Genomic DNA, 25604 nt, shown 5'->3' with positions numbered 1-25604 from the left:
AGTGCTTTAGCTAATTGCAAATGGAAATATCATGCAAGTTATGAGGAGATGAGGCTTATTTTGGACTTTGCACGAAGGGTTGGCTTTGTGTAAGTGGAGGAGGGAGAGTAGAAGTCATTCTTGGCAGAAAGATTAAACTGAATAACATCATGGAAGAAAAATACTCATATTTGTGTGATGTGATGGGAAACTAGCACAGCAAGGAGAGAGTGATATGTATTTTCTCTCTCACTGGCTTCCATGTCCAGGATAGTCCTGCTTCTGCTAAAATAATTTCAATGGCACTCTACATAATTCATGTTCTATGCAGTTTGTAACTCTTATACACTTATTTCTTCCTGTCATCCCATTCCTCTTCACTTTGAACCTTGCTTATCTTCTTTTTAGCCTCTCTCACTTTTTAGCTTTTATTATTAGCTCCAATAGACATTATTGAGGTGTGCTAATGGGTTTGGTTTTGTAGAAGCTCTTGAGCTCATTTTATCTGTAGGAGGACAGGTGAAAACCATTGGGGACAGTGCTGATAAGTGATTGTGATTGTAAAAGGTCTTCTGAATAAAAATTTGAACTTTTAGCACACAATCTCTTCCTCAAAAGAGGAATCTATCTTTTGGTAAGATTTGTAGTGTCATTAATGTATTCTTGGTCTTTCTATCGCATGAAAAATTGATATCTTAAAAAAACACTTAAAACAGACCAAAATAGCATGTAAATAGTCAAAGAAAAAAGATTTGATTATGATATCACCTTTTAAAATGAAACTATATATTATGCAATATATTATAATTCCATCTATATGCTAAATCTTGGTATACTTAAGTATAAACCAAGGATTTATTTTGGTTGGTGTAATTTTTCAGACAATTTAATATAAAAGACATTATCTTCTTTGTTTCCTGTTTGATTGTGTTGTGTAATCATAACATCATTTGTTTTAAAGATTAATCGTTCTAAATGTCTCTTAATCTTCTGTTAGTCATCATTCTTGGTTCTTAACATTCTATCCATTTTCTCTATTCATCCTTCTAATATTAGTATATATTAATTTTCCAAAGGTTTTGTGTATGTTACAATAAATCTTCTGATTTTGACTTCCCTTTGCAAGTTATTTGCATGATATTATCAGATGTCCCAAATCAATGACACACCAGTGTTCAAAGGTATCACTAGCTAATAGAGTCATCTGGGGAATGATGTGAGTTTCTTAGTGAATGCTTTTTCAGATTAGGTACCCACACAGTGAATAATTGGCTAAAAAGTTCAGGTTCCTGACTAAGTGCACAAATTCCCAAGTGTACTTATTTACATTTTTGGAATTTCTTTTAGGCATCCCCAGAGCCCTATTTCCTTGGGCAGATAGATACACTTTTCACGTGGGGACAGATTGAACTGATGGATGATCTAACATGTCAGAGCTCATGTTTCTCTGCTTTGCTGTGGCTCAGGGATGAAGCTCATTATTTAGAAAAATGAAGAAATCAAGTCAACATGCATATTTTTGTTTAATTATTAAGTAAAATAGTACATATTTATCATGCACATCCTGATGTTTTGAAATACACATACATCATGGAATGTCTAAAGTGAGCTAGGTAACATATGTATTACACTGTGCATATTATAAAGCAAGTAATAAATAAAGCATTGATAGAGAAAACTACTAGAATATATAAAAATACAACCTTTCTGTTACTTTTTCCATAAAGAAACAAATGTGTTCATAGCCATTAAATATCGATGTCTTTTAAAATGAGGAAGACTTTTTTCCATTTTAAAGCAAATTGACTTCATGGCATTGTTTTAACTTAAGAGTTTAAAGGGAAATGTTAATTACCTTGATTTGATCAGTACACACGCATGCATTTATTGAAATGTCAAACTGTACCATAAAATTTGTATAATTGTTAAAAACTTAAAAAGCTAGGAGATGGAGGTGCTCTTTTCACACTGAATTCAATAAATGTGTACAATTAAAATGGAAAAAAAAGTTTAAATTAAGCCTATCATGGACCTCTTTCCTTGTTTAAAATTTTTAAAATTTAAAAAATTTTATTTTTGACACATGATGATTCTACACATTTATGTGATAGCATGTGATGTTTCAATACATATATAATTGTGTAATCTTAACAAGGTATTGAGCATATCAAGTCTTTGTGGTAAGAACATTCAAAATCTTTTCTAGCAACTTTGAATTATTCAATATATAATATTGCTAACCACAACTACTTTTCTGTGCAGAACATGAGAACTTAAACCTCTTGTGTAATTGTAATTTTGTACCGATCTCCACCTCCTCCTTTCAACCTTCCTGTTCCCTTTCCAGTCTCTGATGACCACTATCCTATTCTCTACATCTGTGCGATCAGCTTCTTTGGGTTTCATACATCCGAGTGAGATCATGTGGGATTTGTCTTTCTTTGTCTTTGTGTCTGGCTTATTTCACTTAACATCCTGTCCTCTGGATTCATGCATTTGGCCCCAAATAATATGATTTCATTCTTTATTTATAGCTGAATGGTTTTCTATTGTGCATATGCACCACATAGTCTTTATCCATACACCTAATGATGGACTCCTAGGCGATCCCATATGTTGGCTTTTGTGAATCATGATGGGAGCGCTGTTCTCTCTTTGAAAGAATGATTTCACTTCCCTTGGATTTTTGTTTTTATGATGCATGTTAGTTTATATTTTAATTGAAATAGTGACATAAGATATATGTCATAAAATATATTTTGTGGTTTTGCTTTTTGATTTGTGATTATTTCATTTAATTTTTCCATTTAAAAATCATTCTTGTATTTTTAAGAAATTTCAAAATGTAAGACTTTTAGCATAAATTCTTTTTATTGAAAATAACATTCTGTTATAAAAATAAGACACACTATTTAATAAAATGTAAATAATGCAAGAGAATAGGAAAATCATCATCAACACAGGTACTCGCATTTGTATGTTCTTTAGTTTTCTGCTATCCTACGTAATCCTATATATTTCAAATCAAACTGAAGATTGTATTTTGTTTTCTTTTTTTAATCTTTAAGGTAAGAAGAACATTAAAAGAATCCACTGAGCAAAGTGAATGGTTGGTGTTTATGGACAAGTGAATGTGTGGACAGGAACAAGAGATCTACCCTGGAACTGTTGAATGAACACAGGAGGACACGGCTGCAGGAAAGCAGGTAGAGAGGCTTTGTGCAGAGAATTGAACAAAGGAGCCAGGCCACAGACTTCATGGATTACAGGAAGAAGGCAGGACCAGGGTGGAATGGAAAGTGATTAAGACAAAAATGGAAGCAAAACAGTCCAGCCCACGTGTTTTTGAGATCAGATTCCTGGTATCATCATTAGAGGGTGGTTTCCTTTGAAGTTCAAGGGAGGAGAGGGAGCAGAAAGACTCCCCAGGGGCTGAGTGGATGGTGAAGAGCCAGGGTCACAGGTGTTATAAAATTCTCCAAGATGTATACAAAAAGTATGTCAATTATTTTGACACGTGGTTGTGGTTTTATTCCATCCATCTTCTCGCTTGATGAAACTAACTGCCTTTTCCCCAAGGCACTGTAGCAAAAGTGGGCTCTTCTTTTACATGACTCTAAAAGGCATATCATACTTTAACACTTCATATATATTAACAAAAACTCTCATTATACAGTTGAAGATTTCATTTAAAAAATTTTTTAAGATACTAATTTGAGAGAGAGAAGCAGCGAGAGAAAGATGGAGAGAGTGAGAGTCAGAGAGAGAGGGTGAGACAGAGCAAGTTCATCTGTTGCCCCCCACCTTCGCCCCCCCAATGCCTATAATAGCTGGGGCTGGGCCAGGTTCTAGGAATTCAATTCAGGATTTTCATGTTCATGGCAGGAACCGGACAACTTCAGCCATCACCACTGCTTCCCAGGATCTACACTGGCAGGAATCTAGGGATGTGGGCATCTTAACAGATGTCTTAATCACTAGGCAGAAAGTCTGCCAGTCTGCCCCCAGTTAAAGATTTTTAAGGCCATCCGTTCACTGAATTTCTTTGCTTATCTTTTTCTGGAGGTCAAAAAGAATGATTAACTGTCTAAGCTGACTGCAGAGAAAGATACCACTAGTTTTAAATGTACGTTTTCAGGAGCTGTTCCTGGCAATTGCTGAACTTGGGTTTTTCAAATTTAAATGGGAATAAAGATGTAGAACTGGGGGATAAGTATGGAAAATATGCTACTGGCCCAGCTACTTTAAAGGCAGTTGGGTGTATTTGGAAGATAACAATTTTGTGCCAGTAAATAATCTTAGTGCTGTTTTTTTTCACAGGTCAATTTATAGTGAACTTTGTTATTCTATTTTTCTCCTGAAACATCTTAATGATATTTCTGCCGTAAGGTAAAGTTTATGCCATAACTATTATTTTATGCCATTCTATTATTTTATAGAATACCCAAGTAACATCTAACAAATAAAAGAATTTTTCTCAAGGAATTTTTTTAAATCAGTGTGTTACATGCTATCATTAATTTCTTTTCAATATGCTCCACTTTGGAAATTTCATTATTAAACATTTTGCTTTTTCTCCAATATCCCTCATTTTCTTCCATAATAAATCTGATTTCAAATCTTTTAAATTTGTTTTAAAGATTTTAAAATATTTTTTATTTTTTTAAAGTTCACTTTTTTTATTTGACAGGTAGAGTTTAGACAGTGAGAGAGAGAGACAGAGAGAAAGGTCTTCCTTCTGTTGGTTCACCCACCCCCCCAAATGGCCACCATGGCCAGAGCTACACCGATCGGAAGCCAGGAGCCAGGTGTTTCCTCCCAGTCTCCCATGTGGGTGCAGGGCCCAAGCACTTGGGCCATCCTCCACTGCCTTCCTGGGCCACAGCAGAGAGCTCGACTGGAAAAGGAGCAACCGGGACTAGAACCTGGCGTCCATATGGGATGGCGGCGCTGCAGTTGGATGATTAGCCAAGTGAGCCACGGCACCAGCCCCTGTTTTAAAGATTTTAATTTATTTATTTGAGAGGTAGAGTTACAGAGAGGGAGAGACAGAGAGAAAGGTCTTCCATCTGCTGGTTCATTCCCTAAATGGCCACAAGAACCAGGGCTGGGCAAGTCTGAAGGCAGGATCCAGAGCTCCTCTGGGTTTCCCACATGGGTGCAGGGTCCCAAGCACTTGGGCCATCTTCTGCTGCTTTCCTATCCCATTAGCAGAGATCTGGATGAGAAGAGGATCAGCTGGGACATGAACTGGTGCCCAGATAGGATGCTAGTGCCTCAGGTCGAGGCCCAGCCTACTATGCCGCAGTGCTGGTCCCAGAATTCAAGTCTTGATTTTTGAAGTATTACATTTCATATCTGTGATGCTCACACGGAATTTGGTACAAGCATTACACACACAATGAACATTTTCTGTCCTTATTTCTTCTAACCCTAGAGTACTTGCAAGAATATCTATTTAAATTTTTTAATTGACACATAACTGTACATATTTATAGGGTTCTAGGTGCCATTTCAATATTTGTATATAATATATATTGATTGGACTAGGGTAGTTGGTATACCCATCACCTCAAATATTTATCATCTTTTGTATTGGGAATTCTCCATATTGTCTCTACTTATTTTGAGAGATGCAACTCATTATTGTCAACCACAGTTACTCTATTGTGCTACAGAAATGGAAGATATTCCTCCTATTCAGTTGTACTGCTGTAACTATTCCACTTCCTCTAGCTCATCTCTGCCCCCTCCTAGGATTTGGCAGTTGCTATCCTACTCTTTTAGAATAACTTTTTGGATTCTACTTACAAGTGAGCATATGTGGTACTTGTCTTTCTGAACCTGACACATTTTGTTTAACATAATGTCCTTCAGTTCTATCCATGTTGCTGCAAATGAAGAATTTTATCCTTTGAATGGCCAAACAGTGTCCCGTTGTGTATATGTATCACACTGTCTTTATCCATAATTTGTCAAAGGATACTTAAGTTGACTCCACATCTTGCCTATTATTAATAGTGCTGGAAGCACAGATATCTCATTACCAGATTCATTTAATTTCCTCTGGATGCCTAACCAATAGTTGGATTTGCATTTTAGTATATTTAAAGCATTTTAAGATATGTGATTATTAGTACAGTAAAAATAAGGAGAAACTCAAGAATTGGAATATAATCACAATTTTGTTGTTTTTACTGAAGCTTCTATATAAGGAATGATAATATAATAGCTTATAGTGCATAATTATGTGGGTATATTTTCAGCATTTAAAAATTAGTAGTTGAAACACATAATTTGGGACTATACTTATAGAATTACATTTTAAAGATACTGTAAAAGTGAACAAAGATTGGAGACCTCATTTGATAACACAGAGATCAGTAAACAGAACTGCTACTTTTCCTCCAGGGTCTTTTTCATGATGAAGTAGGAATCTTTTTATCCAGAGCTCCTGAAATAAGAGATCCAATTAAGGTACCAGCTAACTCATCATGAATCTGACAAGAGAGAGTAAGCACAGAGGTTAAACATTACCTGAGATTGTTGGAAAAACTTCAAAGGCATTAATTTTCAAAGCAGGTAATACAGACTGTGGTCATCACTAACAGCGATATTCCACACCTGATTCCTTCAGCATTTTACAGTTATTAATGTATATGAATTTTACTTGGCTAACCAGTGTTAAAGAATATAAATGAATGGGTTATTCATTTTATTTAATATTTTCAAGCCAATAAATGTTTTATTAAAGTTTCATTTTCTTAAAGTTATTAAAGTTGCTGATATTGATAGTGTCTTCTGTTGGTATGTTAAAAAAGGAAGATTAGCTGCCTAACTATACACCTAAGATTCTGCTCATTTAAATTATGCATTAGAAAGAGAATTTACACATTTCAGTGATTTCTGGGAGATCGCTTTCTGCTTTATACGAGTGACTTACATACAAACACAAGTCAAAACATTTGTGGGAAATCCTCTCTGACAAGCTTAAAGCTTGACCATGAGAACTACATTTAAAGCCTTAATTAGAGAGCTTGGCCTATCATTAACATTCTTCTATGTGTACGTTTTGTTTGCAAATCTAATTTTTCAGATGTCCCAGGGAGTTAAAGTAATTTTTAACTTAAAAAAATTCCAGGGAATTAAAAAAAGTTCTCACAAAATAGAGAATTTTGGAACAATATTTGTAACTGGAGATGTCTATTAAACTTTCCTTGCCTTCTGCCTTGTTTATATAAGCTTTTAACTCTGCATTTCATGACTAAATTGGGAGGTGTTGGTGTTGGCAGAATAAACTACTGACTGCAATGGATGTGATTTCGATTTTTAGGGTTCCTTTTTAATTTTTTTTATTATTTGAAAGGCAGAGTTACAAGGAGAGAGAGAAAGAGAGGTCTTCTATTAGCTGGTTCACTACCCAAATGGCCACAGTGACCAGGGCTGGGCCAGGGGCCAGGAGCCAGGAGCATCTTTCAGGTCTCCCTCATGGGAGTAGGGGCCCAAGTACTTGGGCCATCCTCTGCTGCTTTCCTAGGTGCATTAGCAGGGAGCTGGATTGGAAGTGGAGCAGCCAGATCTGGAACTAGTGCCCATATGGGATGCTGGCGCTGCACACCAGGGCTTTAACCATTTAAATGGCCCCATTCATTTTAAATTTCATCTTGAGGTCTCCTGAGAGAGTGACCATCAGCCAAGACAGTCATGCTCTGGTGGGACACTATGAAGAAATTGAATCAAAAGGTGACACAGAAGAAAAGGAGAGAGAGAGGGAGGGACGGGGGAGGGACGGAGAGCAAGAGAACTTGTAGAACTGTACCACTATTAAGATAACTGTGAAATTAGTGCTTAGATTTTCCCATGGGGATTGTGGATTGGCTAGTATAAAGAAAGCCTGTGCACAGGGGTGCCTTATTAATGTGATTTTGGTGTTGCCCATTTTGTTTTATTGTGGTCTTCAGCTTTGTGGTATGTTGACATTGGAATCAATAGGATGACAAACAACTGGGTATATCACAGACAACCACAGAGAGCGGGAAGTCTTAACTAAGCCAGATTGCTGGGATACGTGTGGGTTTCAAACAAATTATGTCAGACATAAAAAACAGATGGGCTCAGCAATGATAATAACTGAACTGTTGACGCTGATGTTGATCATCGCTTCCTACTTTTAGTTCATCACTCGGAGTCTTTCTTTTTTAAATTTTAATACCATGCTTTTTATTTAAACCAACAGGTAAAAAAAATTATCCAAACATGCAGTCAATACACAAATTAATGAGATAGTTTCTATTTTATTACAATGTCTTTGAGACGATTTCAGTACTTTTGTTTTTGCAAAGGGCATTATGGTTTTATATTTTTAAAAACATCTTGCTGCATTCACTTCAAATGTAGACATTATGTATATCTATGTGTGTATATATATGCTATCTTTTCTTGAGAATAGTTATTATTATCACAGAGTGAGGGATTCATGCCAATGATCACACTGTTGGGAAAGAGAAGTTTATTATCATTCACATGGTATAATTCACTGAAGCAATATTTATAACTAATACCTGAATATGCGGCTGGCGCTGTGGTGCAGTGTGGTAAAGCCCCAGCCTGCAGTGTTGGCATCCCATATGGGCACCGGTTTGAGTCTAGGCTTGCTCCTCTTCTGATCCAGCTCTCTGCTATGGCCTGGGAAAGCAGTGGAAGATGGCCCAACTTCTTGGGCGCCTGCACCTGCGTGGGTGACTTGGAAGAAGCTCCTGGCTCCTGGCTTCAGATCAACTCAGCTCTGGCCTTTGCAGTCATTTGGGGAGTGAACCAGCAGATTGGAAGGCCTCTCTCTCTCTCTTTATCTGCCTCCCCTTCTTCTCTGTGTATCTCTGACTTTCAAATAAATAAAATAATTCTTTAAATATATGAATATATGACAACTACAAAATTTTTATACTCTGTCTTCCTATTAGCTCCTACAAATAAAAGAAAACATGTGATATATATTGTTGGGTCTTTCTCCTTGCTGTTCCACAGAGTCTCTGTTCTGCTCTGTGACTTCTCTATTACACATTCCTCTCAATAAGCCCCCTGGGAATGTGGCCCCTCCTTTTTTTTTTTTTAAAAAAAAAAAGGTTATTTAATTATTTGAAAGGTAGAGTTGGAGAGAAAGGGAAGGAGAGAGAGAGAGAGAGAGAGAGAGAATGAATCTTCCATCTGCTGGTGCAATCCCCAAATGACTATGAAGCCAGAGTCATGAGCTTCTTATGTGTCACCCATGTGGGTAGCAGAGATCCAAGCATTTGGGCTGTCTTCCATTGCTCTCCTAGGAACATTAGCATTAGGATCGGAAGTGGAGCAGCCAGGACTCAGCACCCATAAGGGATGTTGGCATTGCAGGAGATAGCTTAAGCAATTGCACCATGCAATGGCCTCTCTTTTTTTTTCTGCTATCTTACTTTAAGCCAATCACTCAAACACTCTAAAAAGTATAATTTTTTATAATGATGTTAGAAACTGTTTTGACAATAAATTTTCAAAGTCCAAGTTTTAATTCCTAGAGCAAAAGAAAAGAAGCCAAATATAAGTCTGAAATAGAGAAACATTACAGTATATTCAAGAGTTTTTGACTACTGTTGATGAATGACACATAACATTAATTAAGACATCATTTTATGAAATTGTGATAAGTGCTCCAATTCACCTAAAATTTGAAAAAACACTCACAACTTTGATCTTGTTAATTTGAATTCTCAACCAAAATAAATTTTGTGTTCGGATTTGCTATTTTAAAATTATGTTTATTGCAGCTCAATTCACAATAGCTAAGACCTGAAATCAACCCAAAGGCCTATCAACAGTAGACTGGATAAAGAAATTATGGGATATGTACTCTACAGAATACTATAGAGCAGTAAAAGAAAATGAAACCAGTCATTTGCAACACAATGGAGGAATCTGGAAAACATCATGCTGAGTGAAATAAGCCAGTCCCTAAGGGACAAATATCATATATTCTCCCTAACTGGCGACAACTAACTGAGCACCGAAAAGGAAACCTGTTGAAGTGAAATGGAAACTATGAGAAACAATGACTTGATCAACCTTGACTTGATCAGTTGTCGAGGAACAACTTAATACTTTATCTATTTTAGTATTTTTTTTGTTCTACATAATACTATTGGTTGAACTCTTTAATTAACACACAATTATTCTTAGGTGTTTAAATTTAACTGAAAAGTGATCCCTGTTAAATATAAGACTGGGAATAAGAGAGGGAGGAGAGGTACAGTTTGACACATGCTCAATCGGACTTGCCCCGAACAGTAGAGTTAGAAACATGGCAGGTGATTCCAATTCAATCCCATCAAGGTGGCATGTACCAATGCCATCTCACTAGTCCAAGTGATCAGTTTCAGTTCATAACTGATCATAATGATAGGATTAAGAGTCAAAGGGATCACATAAACAAGACTAATGTCTGCTAATACTAACCTATAGAATTAAGAAGGAGAGAACGATCCAACATGGGAAGTGGGATACACAGCAGACTCATAGAATGCGGATGTCCTAAACAGCACTATGGCCTCAGAATCAGTTCTAAAGGCATTTGGATCTGGTTAAAAAGCCCATGAGAGTATCTTAGGCATGGAAAGCCAAGACACTCTGGCAAAACAAACGAACAAACAAACAAACAAAAACACCTAAATGAAAGATCTCTGTGAGTGAGACCCCAGTGGAAAGAATGGGCCATCAAAGAAGGAGGTACCTTTCTCTGAAGGGAGGAGAGAACTTCCATTTTGACTATGACCTTCTCTAAATTAGACTGGAGTCGGCAAACTCAAAAGGCTTCCATAGCTTTGGTAACTCATGACAAGAGCCTAGGGTGATTACTGACGCCATAAACAAGAGTGTCAATTTGCTAAGTCAACAACAGGAGTCACTATGCACTTATTCCCCATGTAGGATCTCTGTTGTACTGTGTTGTACTATGTGAATCAATGGTATAACTAGTACTCAAATAGTATTTTTCACTTTGTGTTTCTGTGTGGGTGCAAACTGTTGAAATCTTTACTTAATATATACTAAATTGATCTTCTGTATACAAAAATAATTGAAAAGGAATCTTGATGTGAATGGAAGGGAAGAGGGAGCGGGAGATGGGAGGGTTGCGGGTGGGAGGGAAGTTATGGGGGGGGAAGCCACTGTAATCCATAAGGTGTACTTTGGAAATTTTTATTTATTAAATAAAAGTTAAAAAAATTTTATTTAACAAACATCTTATTTGTTAGTTGGTCTTGGAAGCATTTCCAGTTTGTTCTGGCTCTTTTGAATTAGGTCTCAGCAAGGAATCTAATAGTTTACCCTTTGAAGACAAACATATCACACTTGCAGTTTTATTTGAGACAGATTATTCTTCATACTTTTCTTATATTAAGACATAGAAATTCATAATTGAGTTGAACGTTAAATAAGGTCATGTAAATCTAAACAGTTAAGTGAAATTTGGGTCCCTATATGACACCCCCAACATGTTATTCTGTCTTTGCTGGAGTATTCCAGTGACATGTTCGCCTGTTCTCCAAAAGTTTGTGCTATGTACAAGTTCCCCCCTCTCTTGAAAGAATTTTAATTTAGCGACCTCTATATGGCATACATAGTTGTAAGAAATGGATATACCACAGTAAACCAAACAAATACAAATTGTAGCTAAGTGAAACTTAAAGATTTTTTTTAATGTAAGGAGACTTAAAAAAATTTCATGAAGAAATAAAAAGAAAGTAAATGCAAAATTTTCATGAACAGTTTGAAAACCCTTCATATTATATCAAACTCTACCTCTCTCCATTATTAGATTTTTATATTCTCTTCATATGCACCTTCTACTGTCCTCTGCAATCTTGACCAGGCCTTCTGTAGTTAACTTATCTCTAAACCAATAATGTTTACATCATATCTGCAAAACAAAGTTTCAAAGACGGAAATTTGAGCTGGCAGTGGTATAGATTATCTGTAGGACATTCCTCAAGTAAAACACAGGCTAGTCTGAGTCAAAAACATATTCACTGAAAGTTTTATCATTTTCCTTCCTCTGGTCCGCATTCCTGAACTTGTTTCATTAAAGCTCAATGAATAAAACTGACTGACAAGTCAAGCAATGTAAATGCAAATGCATGAATCCACAATAGGGCAGCTTCTTTAGAAGGAAATTCATAGTTCAGTAAACATACAACCCACTAAAAACGCAGATATGGAGAATTACCTACAGAAAGCATCATTTTGTCCTTGTAAAAGTTTTGTTGTTGCCTCACAGATAGTCAACAAAAATATTTTTAAATGATAAAACATAAACGTTAATTATCTGCAGCAAATTTATTAGCAAGAATTCAGCATCTAGTCTCACGAACCAGCAGGCCAGTTATTTTTTCAACCAAACCTTCCACAACCAATAATGGAATACCAACCGTATGTTCTTAATTGGCTCATGAATATGTTAAAGGAGATAGAGTTATGATCCTTTGCATATTTATCAATTATATGTTTTCCTATTTATCTTGAAATATTAACTTTGATAGAGGAAGAGCTTAGATTGATTTCACTTATTTATTAAATTCACAAAAACATATTTTATGTCTTAATTTACTATCCTCATAGTGTATCTAGATAATAATGATTCTATTTTGTTAAAAAGTGGCAGATGGATTAGTTCCAGACCTGTTCATTATTTATACTAATGCAAACACCTCGTTTTCAAAAGTTTAAAATATTAAATGGACCTCGTCAGTAGATCCAGTTGTCATAACTACAGCTATCAAAGATATTCTATCATAGCCGGCGCCGTGGCTCAATAGGCTAATCCTCCACCTTGCGGCGCCGGCAAACCGGGTTCTAGTCCCGGTTGGGGCGCCGGATTCTGTCCCGGTTGCCCCTCTTCCAGGCCAGCTCTCTGCTATGGCCAGGGAGTGCAGTGGAGGATGGCCCAGGTGCTTGGGCCCTGCACCCCATGGGAGACCAGGAAAAGCACCTGGCTCCTGGCTCCTGCCAGGATCAGCGCGGTGCGCCGGCTGCAGCGGCGGCCATTGGAGGGTGAACCAGCGGCAAAAGGAAGACCTTTCTCTCTCTGTCTCTCTCTCTCACTGTCCACTCTGCCTGTCAAAAAAAAAAAAAAAAAAAAAAAAAAAAAAAAAAAAAAAAGATATTCTATCATAATTGTTTTCATCTTAAATTAACATCCTATTAGCATATGTCTATATAAATTTTTTGGTGCTAAATATTTCTTGGTTGATAAATACTGACAAGAGAGATCATCAGAGTAGTAGGAGGAGCATATTGTTGGGATCTCTACATTTCTGCTACAATGTCTACCTGTCTGGTTTCTGATCAGGAAGAGTCAGAATAAGCTGATAGCATTTGTTGTTCTAAAATAAAGGGTAGGTCCAAATCAGGAGGACAGTTTAGCTAATATTATAAAGAAAAATAGAAAGGAGGAAAAGTTTCATTGCATATCCTGATCTAAGTATGGGACTGAGTCAACCAAGTGGTCTTTGCTGTGTAATTGCTGTTCAATTCCAAGCACTGTTGTGAGGTCCGGTCATCAGAACTAAATGCCCTTTTCCCGAGGTATAGTCCCAACCAGTTTGGATCAATGGAATTCCAGCCTGTTCGTATACTAGGATCTTCCACCCTCCCACATGCAATGGGTGACATTTAGGAATGATCTCTTGCTACTGTGTACTAGCACAGCTCTCCTCAACATTCAGTCCAGTCATAGGCATCTTTGAAATTGGAACAGGCTGGCACCGCAGCTCACTAGGCTAATCCTCCACCTGTGGTGCTGGCACACTGAGTTCTAGTCCCGGTCGGGGCGCCGGATTCTGTCCCAGTTGCTCCTCTTCCAGTCCAGCTCTCTGCTGTGGCCTGGGAGGGCAGTGGAGGATGGCCCAAGTGCTTGGGCCCTGCACCCGCATGGGAAACCAGGAGGAAGCACCTGGCTCCTGGCTTCGGATTGGCGCAGCATGCCAGCCGTAGCAGCCATTTGAGGGGTGAACCAATGAAAGGAAGACCTTTCCCTCTGTCTCTCACTGTCTAACTCTGCCTGTCAAAAAAAAAAAAAAAAAGGAAAAAAAATTGGAACAAACATATAAATCTTCTTCTTAGAAAAGTGCATGCTTGCACAGACACATACAGTTTTGCACACAATCTGAAAAGGTTCAAACACCTCTGGACACCAACTGTGATTCTCCTCAGAGCCATAGATTTCAGGCTAAGAATCTCTTATCTCAGAGAAGAAGGAATTATGTATTTTGTTAGTGTAGTCCACGTGTCAGTTATAATAAGCATCTCCCATTCGCTATTTTATTTTATCCTTACAATAACTTTGTGGGAGAGTTTTGTTTTCCCCGTTCCTCAAATGAGCCGAGGATCTTCAGTGACTTGTCCTTGGTAAAGCAACCCGTAAATGACGATCTCAAAGAGTAAGTAGTCTGTTCACAGGTACTTACTTTTATATTCCCCTTTTCCTTTTTTGTTTTCTACCCCAGGTAACTACGGTGCCGTATTCTTCACACAGCATAGATTCCACATTCTTAGCTCTACGGAGTACTGACTGGCTCCTCCTTTTCCTTGACCAGGCTAAAGTGTATTCATACTTGTCTTCCCATTGGGGTCGGCTATTATGCCTCACAGCTGGCCCTCGGTTCCCTGCTTTTCTTACTTAGAGCGGCAAGCTGAATCTTGCGACATACAACTCAGATGTCTTCATCTACCCCCCACCCCCCGCACCAATTATCCAACAGATTTACTTTCATGTCTGTTCCTAAGCCAATATTCATTGAGGTAGGAAGCAGACTTGGTGTAGTGAGTCTTGGAATTAAATTACTTTAAGAAGACCTACTGATATGTTATCCAACTGCTGGGTCCCTAACTGTCCATTTCTGCCATCATATAAAGAAGCCAATGTATCTAGTGTTTGCCTTGTGTGCCTTTGTAGTTTCCCTTTCATAATATTCCCTTTTGGCAGCAGGTGAGGGCTTTCACTACTTTGGAAATTAACTAAAAAGAGACTATTTCTTGAGAGTTAAAACTTTAGCTAACAAATCAGAACAGAGATAAGCAAAGTTATGGGAAAGGTAAAGAATAATTCCCATGCCAGCAAGCTTTGATTGTAACTTTATTGTCCTATTAAATCAGATAAATAAAGACAATATTTATCAAAGTAAAGGTTGGATAGTCATGGTAATATAGATGAAGGGAAGTTGTAGGAAGATAAAAGTTGGCAGTAATAATCCAAAAATATGCACTTAAAATACCCAATTGAAACTCAAATTCTTCCCTTCTTAAGTCTACGTTTTGTGAAGAGAAGCATGCACAAAAATTGTAGGCCGTGTATACAGCAAGTTCGGTATCCACTCATGAGAATATTTCTACATACAGTGGATGACTTTCAGGTCATCTTAGCCTAATGCCATTATACAATTTATACATCAAATCACCACTATAAATTCCATGCTTTGCAAGTTAACATACAATTATGATTTGATTTTCCATTTAGTTCTTTCTATGGTAAATATGTATTGCTCACATATATGTCAATATCATTGGTGTATTTGACAGTGATTTTTCAAGACAGCTTAATAAAATGGCCTTTGAATATTATTTGATTTATCTTCAAGTCAGGGTATAGCTTAATATTTGCCAATGCCACTGTTTGACTCAGTACAGCAGTTATACTTCTCATTAAATTTCTCAAGTTATTATTTATGTGTCTTCTTGGATGCAGTATGTAGTCTTGGATGCATTTTAGCTATGAGTACTTATCTATCATTACTTGTTTGTCTCAAAACCATCAAGAATGGGAGAGTACTCATGCATTGAAGAGTAAAGAAACCCTGAAGTGATTGAATTAAATTAATTCTCCGGAGACCCCACTCAGCATTAAGACAGCCCTTGGCAATGGGACCAACACTGTGCTTCTGAATAAATTTCTATGTAGTTCTCTCCAAGATGGGCCTTGGCTTCTTTCTTCCCAACTCTTTGGTTGGCCTAGTTCCTTGACTTGTTGTGCCATTCCCTGTTCTGCCATGATTCTCACAATTTGGATGATACCCAGATGCTATGAAACAAAGCTTTGTCTTGATTACATTGACAGAAACCCTGCTGAGTCTCTGCTGCATACTCTGTTATTCCTGCCCATCCCTTGGACTTTTGACTGAGGGCATTCGATATTAAAAAAAGAAAAACCTGTAAATGATGCCTCCTTGCCATCTAGTGTTTGACAGGCCCCTTGGTCCATCCTTCTGGTATCTGATATCATTAGAAAGACGAGCAGACACTGGCATTGCTCTGATTCACGTGTGAAGTTTTAAGTCTTTTGAAATGCTCCTGGACTGTCTGTAATTTTCATCCAAGGCAACACTATGGCTAAATTAGTTTCCCCGACATTTCCTTCTGCTTGATCTCCGTTTCCTTTCTTTCTCTAATGGTCATACTGTGCAGTTTCTTAAGTGGCCGAGAATTAGGGGTATATTTAAGTTGTGTCATGTCAGTAGGGGACGTTATGTAAAATGAATTGAAAAGGAGGAACATTTTTAGATAGGGATCAGATAGGCTAAAACATGGGCCAGAAACTGAATTGTGGACCAAATCTTACCTACCACATGCTTTTGAAAAAAGTTTAATTGGGACATGGCCACTCTCATTCGTTTACATATTTTCAATGGCAACTTTTATAACACCACCAAAGAACTGAGTGGTTGTAACAGTGGCAGTTTAGTATGCAAATCTAAAACATTTTTCTATGTGGTCCATTATAAAGAAAGTTTACAGATTCATGGCCCATTTGATGACTATAGGGGAGGGGATTCTCAATATATCTATTTCTAATAATGATTATTGTAAGAACCTGATAAATGCACAAGAAGCTTTTTATATCCTTCTCAGATATTACAGTGAGCATATGTATTGTTTTGTGAGCTTCAGGCACTTTCAGAGTAGTAACAAGATGCAAATTCTGATGTTCTAACTTGTTATAGAATAATAACATACTACCTTTAAATCATTGCTAATTTTTCATGTGAAACCATGATTTGGGGAATAAACAAAGCATCCAGATAATCCAATGGAGGGGAAAATGGAATAATTCCAAAGAGTGAGGACAGAAGAATTGTTTGAAATGTTTGCTGAAGTAGAGCTTCAAGCAAAGTCAGAAATATTTATAGAATGCTGGGGAATAAGAGCAATGAACATGCTTGGATTCTCTAGAAAAAAAAAAGTCTTCCTGAAAAAATAGATAGCTAGATGGACAGATTTCTATTATGTTAACTGAAATTCTTCTCTCCACAATTGACTCTCTTTCTCTTTTGTCTGTGACCTTTCCCCTATTAATTCATTAACACACACTGTCCCACGGGAGAGATTACATAGAATATACAGGACAAAATGTCAATACCTTGGCTTCTGAGTTTCAAAATAGACTCTCGAGACTCATAGCGGAGACAGATTCTTAAAAGCCATGGCTTTTGACCTATATGGGTCAGAATATTGTACTTCTTAAAGGATGAGCTAAGAAGACATCTATTTTCTACTATATAAGTAACAGTTCAGAGATATAATAGAAGCCTATTTCTGGAAATTAGGGAAGGTTATCCAAGCTGCTGGAGGAAAATTGGAGAAGACGACTTTGTTTCAGAAATTTGTGTTCCCTTAGATGACCTGGAACTGGGATGTGATTGAATAGAGTTCTAGCACCTCCGAATACACTTGGGGCAGAGGATGCAGATTTCTGAAAAGACCTGTGTCTGTTTTGAAGAGAATGACTGGGAGTTGGCAACCCTTACAGAGAAGTCTAGTGTCCGGCAAGATCCCTGCCTGATACTTAAAACATGGATTAGCAATGGGCACAGAAATTACCAGGGCAGGAGGGACTTTAGAGCAGCACCACAGAAGTTTAGAAGAGTGCCAGTTGTTTTTCCTATCCTTCAAATGAATGTAGATGTAACTGAAAGAGAGTTACATAATCTAAAGTCTTTTTTTTTGTTGGAAAGAGGGAGATGCAAAAGCCATGATTAAGAAAGAAAAGACTAGATGACATAGAGTAGCATGTTAAAGACCACCAAGAACAAATGCAAAGTGTAGTGTGAATAAAGGACCTACCTCCAGTGTGGTACTGATTAAACTGACCTGAAACTTGGACATTATTCTAGAGATAAAGGAGGGGTGGGGAACCTACTTGATTGCAAAATTCTAATCTGTCTGAGAAAATGCTACATGGACTCTAAAACTTCTGATTAGAATGAGTTTAAGCTAAATTGAATAAGATTAAGTGGCTGTCCATAGGCAAAATTATTTTCTTGGGATGAGAAATAATATTAAAAATATATAGCTGAGATCTCATTCTGAATATCTGGACTTATCATTTCTATATAACTAACAGGAGGATTTTGAAAAGTTCTTTGCCTTGGGGTAGTAGGATTATGATGATTTTCTTTTCTGTATATATTGTATTACACATAATAAATTTTTGCAAGATATATGTATTACCTCTAATAAATATGAGTGCTGATATATTCCTGAAGCACTGGGCTGACTTTAAAAATTTTTTTTTTTTTTTAGTTTTAGGGGGTTGACTTTTAAAGAGAAGAAAGTGCGCACCATATACTTAGAATATCACTCTCTATTGCAAGTATATTCTGGAAAAGGGACCAGGAAGTATCTTTTTCAATCAAGCAGGACCACGGGGGAACACTGAAGGTTTAGTTAAAATCCAGCACTCTGGAGCCAGGGGAGGGTTGTAAAACAAAGGGGTGTTTGCTATTGCTATTGTTAGGGCATCAGGTGGATTAACAAGAAGGAATGGGAATGAGAGAGGGGAGGAGAGAATAGACTGTTGGAGGGGACATAGTGGTCCAGGTGATGGAATGGCAGCAGGTTCTGTCCTGCTAGCATCACAGCTGTCATGGAGACATTCTGATCAGCCACGGAGACTGCCCTGAAGGGTCATCCCGTTGCTTGCTTCTGCAGTGTCAAATGCAGCTGTGAACAAAACCAAGATCTCATTTTACTATTTCGCAGGAGATTTATACCTTTAGTACTCTCCTTAAAAAATGGAAAGAACCTTGACGCTGACCTAGTCTTTCTTTTTTTTATGGCCCAATGGAGAACCGTTTTCCTAATAAGCATAAAATGTCTTTATCAATATTAATTTTCTAGGTTATTGATGATGATGTGAAAAAATTTATTGTTACAATGAATAAAAATATTTTGAGGGTATAGGAAATCTTTTGACATAAGTGTTGAAGTGAAGCTGCTTATATAGAACACTTGGCAGAACATTTAGAGTGCTATTTATGAAAATTTAAACTTACTATTTGCAAGTTGATTTAGTAATACATTTGTTAGAATAACATAGTGATGAATTATGACATGTAATGTGCATTTTGCTAATTTATTTAAAATAAAGATCACGTGTATGTGTGTTTTGGGGCACTAGATAATTCACTGGCATATGTTTGCTAATACCTTGGGAGGTAAGAGGTTTAGGCCTGTTGAATAGGAGACCAAGAAATACATAAATCAGTTATCATAAAGCCAAATGAAAAGAAGCCAGAATTGAGATGTTTTTCTTTCTTCTACTCAGGTGCATATTTCAGGTATAATTATTACCCAGAGGGGCCACATTACATGGCTGATTTAGGTTAGCCAAGCAAAAAGAATTACACACTTCAAAGTTCAATAGGAATAGGCATAGAAAATTTATGTCTTTACTGCCAAAGAAACAAGGAGCTTTAGGAAGAAGATTAAATGTAATGATAGTTTAAAATCTTTCAGTATTACTAATAAAGTTGTCAAAATCGAAAACTAAGACTATATATAAGGGAACTTGCCTAAACTTTAGAAATCAAATACATAAAAGTAGAGTTGGTAATTTATTTCTACCTTCAAAAATGCATTGCTCTATTTTATTAATCAAACTTGGTTTTTTCTTTTTTGTCCTCTTATTCTTCAACCTCCTATATTACTGGTCCTAGGCTGACACTTAGATGTATAGAAATACAAACACCAGTGACATCCCATTAGATAAAATCATTGGGATTACAACATTTGGCTATGTATTTTGATAATAACTGCTTATTGAATAGTTTTGTACCTAACATTTTTCTGGGTTATAGAACATTTCATATTTTCAATAAATATTCATATGATCCTCAAAACAGCTCTGTTGGTCAGGACTTGAGTGTTGTTCCAATTTCTTAAATGAGCAAACTGGAGACTAGGTTGGTGTTAGAGCCAGACCAAGGGATAATATTTTCCTTCAGCGAGAAAAGAAATGTAATGGAGAAACTGGTGCTTATTTAAAGCTGAGAAAACAAATTATAAAATCAGATATGAGCAAGATATAGAGGTGGAAGATTAAATTATTCTGGGCATCTTCAGTCAAGTGACATTCTTGTTTTATCAAAATGGTGCTGATTGGGGTACTTTCAAAGGATCTTGGGAAAAATGGAATCAAAATGTGGATTATTTTGGTAGAACTATTTCTGAAGTACATTCATAACTTTTTTTTTTTTTTTTTTTTTTTTTGACAGGCAGAGTGGACAGTGAGAGAGAGAGAGAGAGAGAAAGGTCTTCCTTTTGCCGTTGGTTCACCCTCCAATGGCTGCCGCGGCCGGCGCGCTGCGCTAATCCGATGGCAGGAGCCAGGAGCCAGGTGCTTTTTCCTGGTCTCCCATGGGGTGCAGGGCCCAAGCACCTGGGCCATCCTCCACTGCACTCCCGGGCCACAGCAGAGGGCTGGCCTGGAAGAGGGGCAACCGGGACAGAATCCGGCGCCCCGACCGGGACTAGAACCCGGTGTGCTGGCGCCGCTAGGTGGAGGATTAGCCTAGTGAGCCACGGCGCCGGCCCATTCATAACTTTTTCATAATTCACATTTTCCATGAACCTTCTGAAGTACTCTCATAGGTTGAGAAACTTTGCCTGGCTACTTTCTAATAAGTTTAAAAAAGTGTAGGCTTTAAAGATATGCTCTGCTTGTCTTCCTTAAACACATGGACAGATTTTAGTACTGCCTAAAAAGCAAAACATCAAATGCTCTGGATCATTAACCATCAGGGAAATTCAAATAAAAACCTCACCCAAGTTAGAATGGCTCTCATCCAAAAAAAAAAAAAAAAAAAAAAAAACCACACACACACACAATAAACTTTACACTGTCAAGGATGTGGGGGAAAAAGTAAAAAGTACCCTAATCCCCTGTTTCTGGGAATGTAAACTGGTATGACAATTATGGAAGACAGTATGGAGATTCCTCAGAAATCTGAAAATATATCTACCATATGATCCAGCCATCCCACTCCTGGGAATTTACTCCAATGAAATGAAATCAACATATGAGAGAGTTATTTGTACCCTCATGTTTATCACAGCTCAATTCGCAATAGCTAAGATAATGGAATCAACCCTGATTTCCATCAACTGATGTCTGGTTAAAGAAAATGTGACAAATATATACAGTGGAATGCTAATCAGCAAAAAAAAGAAAAAAAAAAGAATGAATGAACTCCTGTCTTCAGCAACAAAATGGATGCAACTGGAAACCAGCATGCTTAATGAAATAAGCCAGTTTCAAAAAGAAAAAAATATCAAATGCTTCCTCTGATATGTAGCAGTTAATAGAGAATACAAAAAATGCATAGGAACAAAATGGACATGTTGTGATTTGATTATTGTTCTTAGCCCTTGTTTACACTCCTGTGGACCTGTGGCCTTTATAGTTTTTACTTGTTCAATATGTTGGTTAGTGGTGCCTTCAGCTTGTATTTACGGAGGGGACTGCAATTATGTCTGTGCAACAGTTAAGGAAGAAGAAAGAAGGGAGGGGTGGGATTAAGAGAAGGAGAGAGGGAGGGAGAGAAGTATGATTATGTTCTTAGGATTGCACCTATAAAATACATGAAATCTATCTTTTTACACTAATAAAAATTAAAAAAGGGAAAAATAATTTTTTACCTTCTCATCCTTTAGGTATTTATTGAGCACTTACAGTACACCTACAATATACCAAAAATTGTGCTAGACCTTGGGATGGAACACGTCTCAATAAAAGCAATCTATGCCTATATGGTACTTAAATGTAGGGAAGACCAATATTACACAAATAAATGATCAAATTAGCATATAATGAAAAAGTATAGCTGTAATGGAAGAAAATTAAAGAATATAATTGTTTACATTGTGTTACATTCAGGATCAGTGAAAAACTGATAATTAAATTTAGATCTGCAGTGAGTATTAAGCTGCCCTTGGAATGCCCATGTTGGAATACCTGGGTTCCAATCTTGGCTGCTCAGCTTTTAATCCAAGCTTCCCTCTACTGTGCTTGGGAGGCTGCTGCTGATGGTTCAAGTACTTGGGTTCCTGCCACCTATGTGGGAGACCTGTATGGATTTCTTTCTTCTGTGTTCAGCCTTGTGCAGGCCTAACTGTTTCAGACATTTGGGAACTGAACTAGCAGAGAGAAAACTTCTCTCTTTCTTTCTCTTTCAGGCTGCCTATCAAATACATAAAAGTGAATAATTAAGCATTCAAGCAGTGAGATATGAAGGAAAATTAGGAATTACACTAGGTGGGGAAAATAATTTCCAGACAGAGCTGCGGGTGAAGCTGGAGCTATTGGTAGCATGGGATCACCAAGCCTTACCATTCGGGCTTGCAAAGTGGATCCCTTTTCCTTGGGAAAATATTGAAGAATTTTAAATGCTATTACAAGTTTCGATTGGCATTTTTAGTTAATTTAAGCGCTTGAAGGAAAATGGACGGAGGGGACCAAAGGAACACAGTTCTAAACCAGAGATTAGGGTGAACTGTACTGGAGCCACAGCTGGGGAGCTAGCGATATGGAGCTCTTTGAAATGTATCTATGTCACAAATAAATAAATAAATAAATAAGCCCAAGTATAACACATACAAATACTAATTATCATCACTTGGCCAAGCTAACTTTTTTGAAATATTTAATAAGTAACAATAATAAACAGTGAAAGTCAAATCTGATCTATGGAAAGAAGTTGTAAAGAAAAGTTTTCAAAAAGTTGGGGTCTGGCAGTGTCCAAGGGGAGTAAGTCTTACACTTTTTCAGATTTGCGGCTGTAGAACAATCAAGTATCTAAAAAGCAATAATTTAAGTACCATCCTGCCAGAATACAGCAAATTGTGTCATTTGCTAATTTTATTCCCCTAGTATTCTCTGCGCATCCCCAGAGAAAGCTGACATGTTTTCAAAGTCCAGCTTGGTCAGCACCTACCTGTTTAACCAACCAGGGGGCTCTAGACCACAACACAACTTTTGTGCATGTCACCATGTGTGGTCTTGAGACTTTTCTCTCAACAGGTTCTAACTCCTTTCCTGTTCTCCCCATGACATTACATTCTCCAGCTTCAGATTCCACGTGGTGATAAGTGAGTCTATAAAATGAAGAAGATTTTCTGAAGGCTTGAGGAGAACATAAAGGGTTTGCAATTTAGAGAATCAAGCTGGGAAGTATAAAGAGCCATTTGCAACCCGCAACTCATAATGCAGCAAGCAACAGAGGTCACTCACACCTCCTTTCCCCAACCTGTCCTCTACAGCCTGAGTACCTCAAGGTTCAGAAGAAGTCTTTTTGCCCTCAAAGTGATTCTCCTCTAATTGTCATTCCCCGAGCAGACACCAAAGATAACATATATGTCCATGAAAAATATCCAGATATGCAACTTAATCACCAAGGAAGATCAACTCAACAATATTTTGCAGAAGTCTTTAGCCTTTTGATCCTGGGTCTTTTCATTGTTAGGTAAGATTTGTACTTTACATTTGACCAAGCAAAAGGATCTTTGTTGACTGTTGAACAAAATAATAACTGCCCTTCAGCGTCGTTTCCTAATTTAGAGATTAGGTGTCTGTCTGATCTAAGTGACAAAAATTCTTGGGTTTGTATCGGTTTCCTAGGGCTGCTATAACAAAGTACCCTAAACTGGGTGTACTGGACAGAAATTGATTGTCTCAGTGTTGTGGAGATATTAAGTAAAATTCAAGACATCCAAGACATAAAGGTGTTGGCACAGTTGGTTCCCAGGCCCATGCCTCTTCGCGTGGCTTTTGGTGGTTTGTGGCCATCTCTGGCACTCCTTGGCTTCTAGAAGCATCACCCTGATCTCTGCCTTCATCTTCACATAGTATCTGTGCAACGTGGCTTTGCACGCCTTTCCTCTGAATGTTTCTGTGTCCAAATTCCCCCATTGTCAGACCACACCATTATAGTGGATTAGGGCTCACCCGACTGCCATATGACCTCATCTTCATTAATCACAACTGAAACCATCCTGTTTCCAAACAAAGTCACGTTCTGAATTTCAGTCAATTAGGACCTCAACATGGGGATTTTGAGGGAGCACAATGCAAGCTGTAATAGGGATTTAACTCATTTGGAGTACCAAGTGTGAATCCTGTCATGAAGCCTCCCCGCTTCCCGCTTTAGACATTCACATTTGTGTTTTCATGAGTTGCCTTTCATATTCTTTGTCCATTTGTCACTTGGGATTTTTATTATTGTTATTTTTTCTTACTGATTGGTGAAAACTCTTTATCATGCACATATGAAACAATGTATGGTTTTTTCCAGGATGTCATTTCCTTTTTAGTGTTGTTTATGGTCTGTCATAAAGTATAGAAACTTAATTTTTTACACTCTTGACCGTGTCAGTCCTTTTCTTTATGGTTTCTATGATTTTATGCCTTGAAATTATTCTCTCAACCCAAAAGCTAATAAAAATCCATCTATATTTTCTTTTTTTGTGTTTGATTTTTACACATTTAGCTTTTTATAATAACTATAATTCACTTCTGTGTGTGAAATAAGGAAGGAACCACACTTCTTTCTTTTATATAAAGAATCTAAAAAATATATCTAAAGTATATATTGTATAATTTTCTCTTGATAATTTGAAATGCCATTTTTGCCCTATACCAAATTCTTGATCTACTGGAGTTGGGTTTTGGGCTCTGCATTCTTCCATAAAGTGATCTTCTTGGTCTCTCATCTTTGTGGTTATCACATAGCTATCATATCCTTTTTAATTTTGTTGAAAGCAAGATAATTAAAGAAGACATTTCCTGGTTCTTGCAGCCACTTTGATTAAAAAGACTAACTTACACTGAGTTCTCTAACATGTCATTCTTTGTTTAAAAAATACCAGTGAGCTGGTATTTTCTTATTCTTGGAGAAACCCTGATGCTGGGGAGCATTTCAGCTCTTGGTAGTGGCTTCAAAGGTTAAGATCATGACAGTGGGGGCCGGCGCTGTGGCGCAGTGGGTTAACGCTCTGGCCTGAAGTGCCAGCATCCCATATGTGTGCCGGTTCGAGACCTGGCTGCTCCTCTTCCAATCCAGCTCTCTGCTGTGGCCTGGGAATGCAGTAGAAGATGGCCCAAGTCCTTAGGCCCCTGCACCCACATGGGAGACCCAGAAGAAGCTCTTGGCTCCTGGCTTCAGATCAGCACAGCTCCAGCTGTTGTGGCCATCTAGGGAGTGAACCAGCGGATGGAAGATCTCTCTCTCTCTCTCTGCTTCTCCTCTGTCTCTGTGTAACTCTACTTTCAAATA

Source organism: Oryctolagus cuniculus, chromosome 9 (assembly GCF_964237555.1).
Source record: "Oryctolagus cuniculus chromosome 9, mOryCun1.1, whole genome shotgun sequence".
Lineage (NCBI taxonomy): Eukaryota > Metazoa > Chordata > Mammalia > Lagomorpha > Leporidae > Oryctolagus > Oryctolagus cuniculus.
This window is presented reverse-complemented; position numbering follows the sequence as displayed.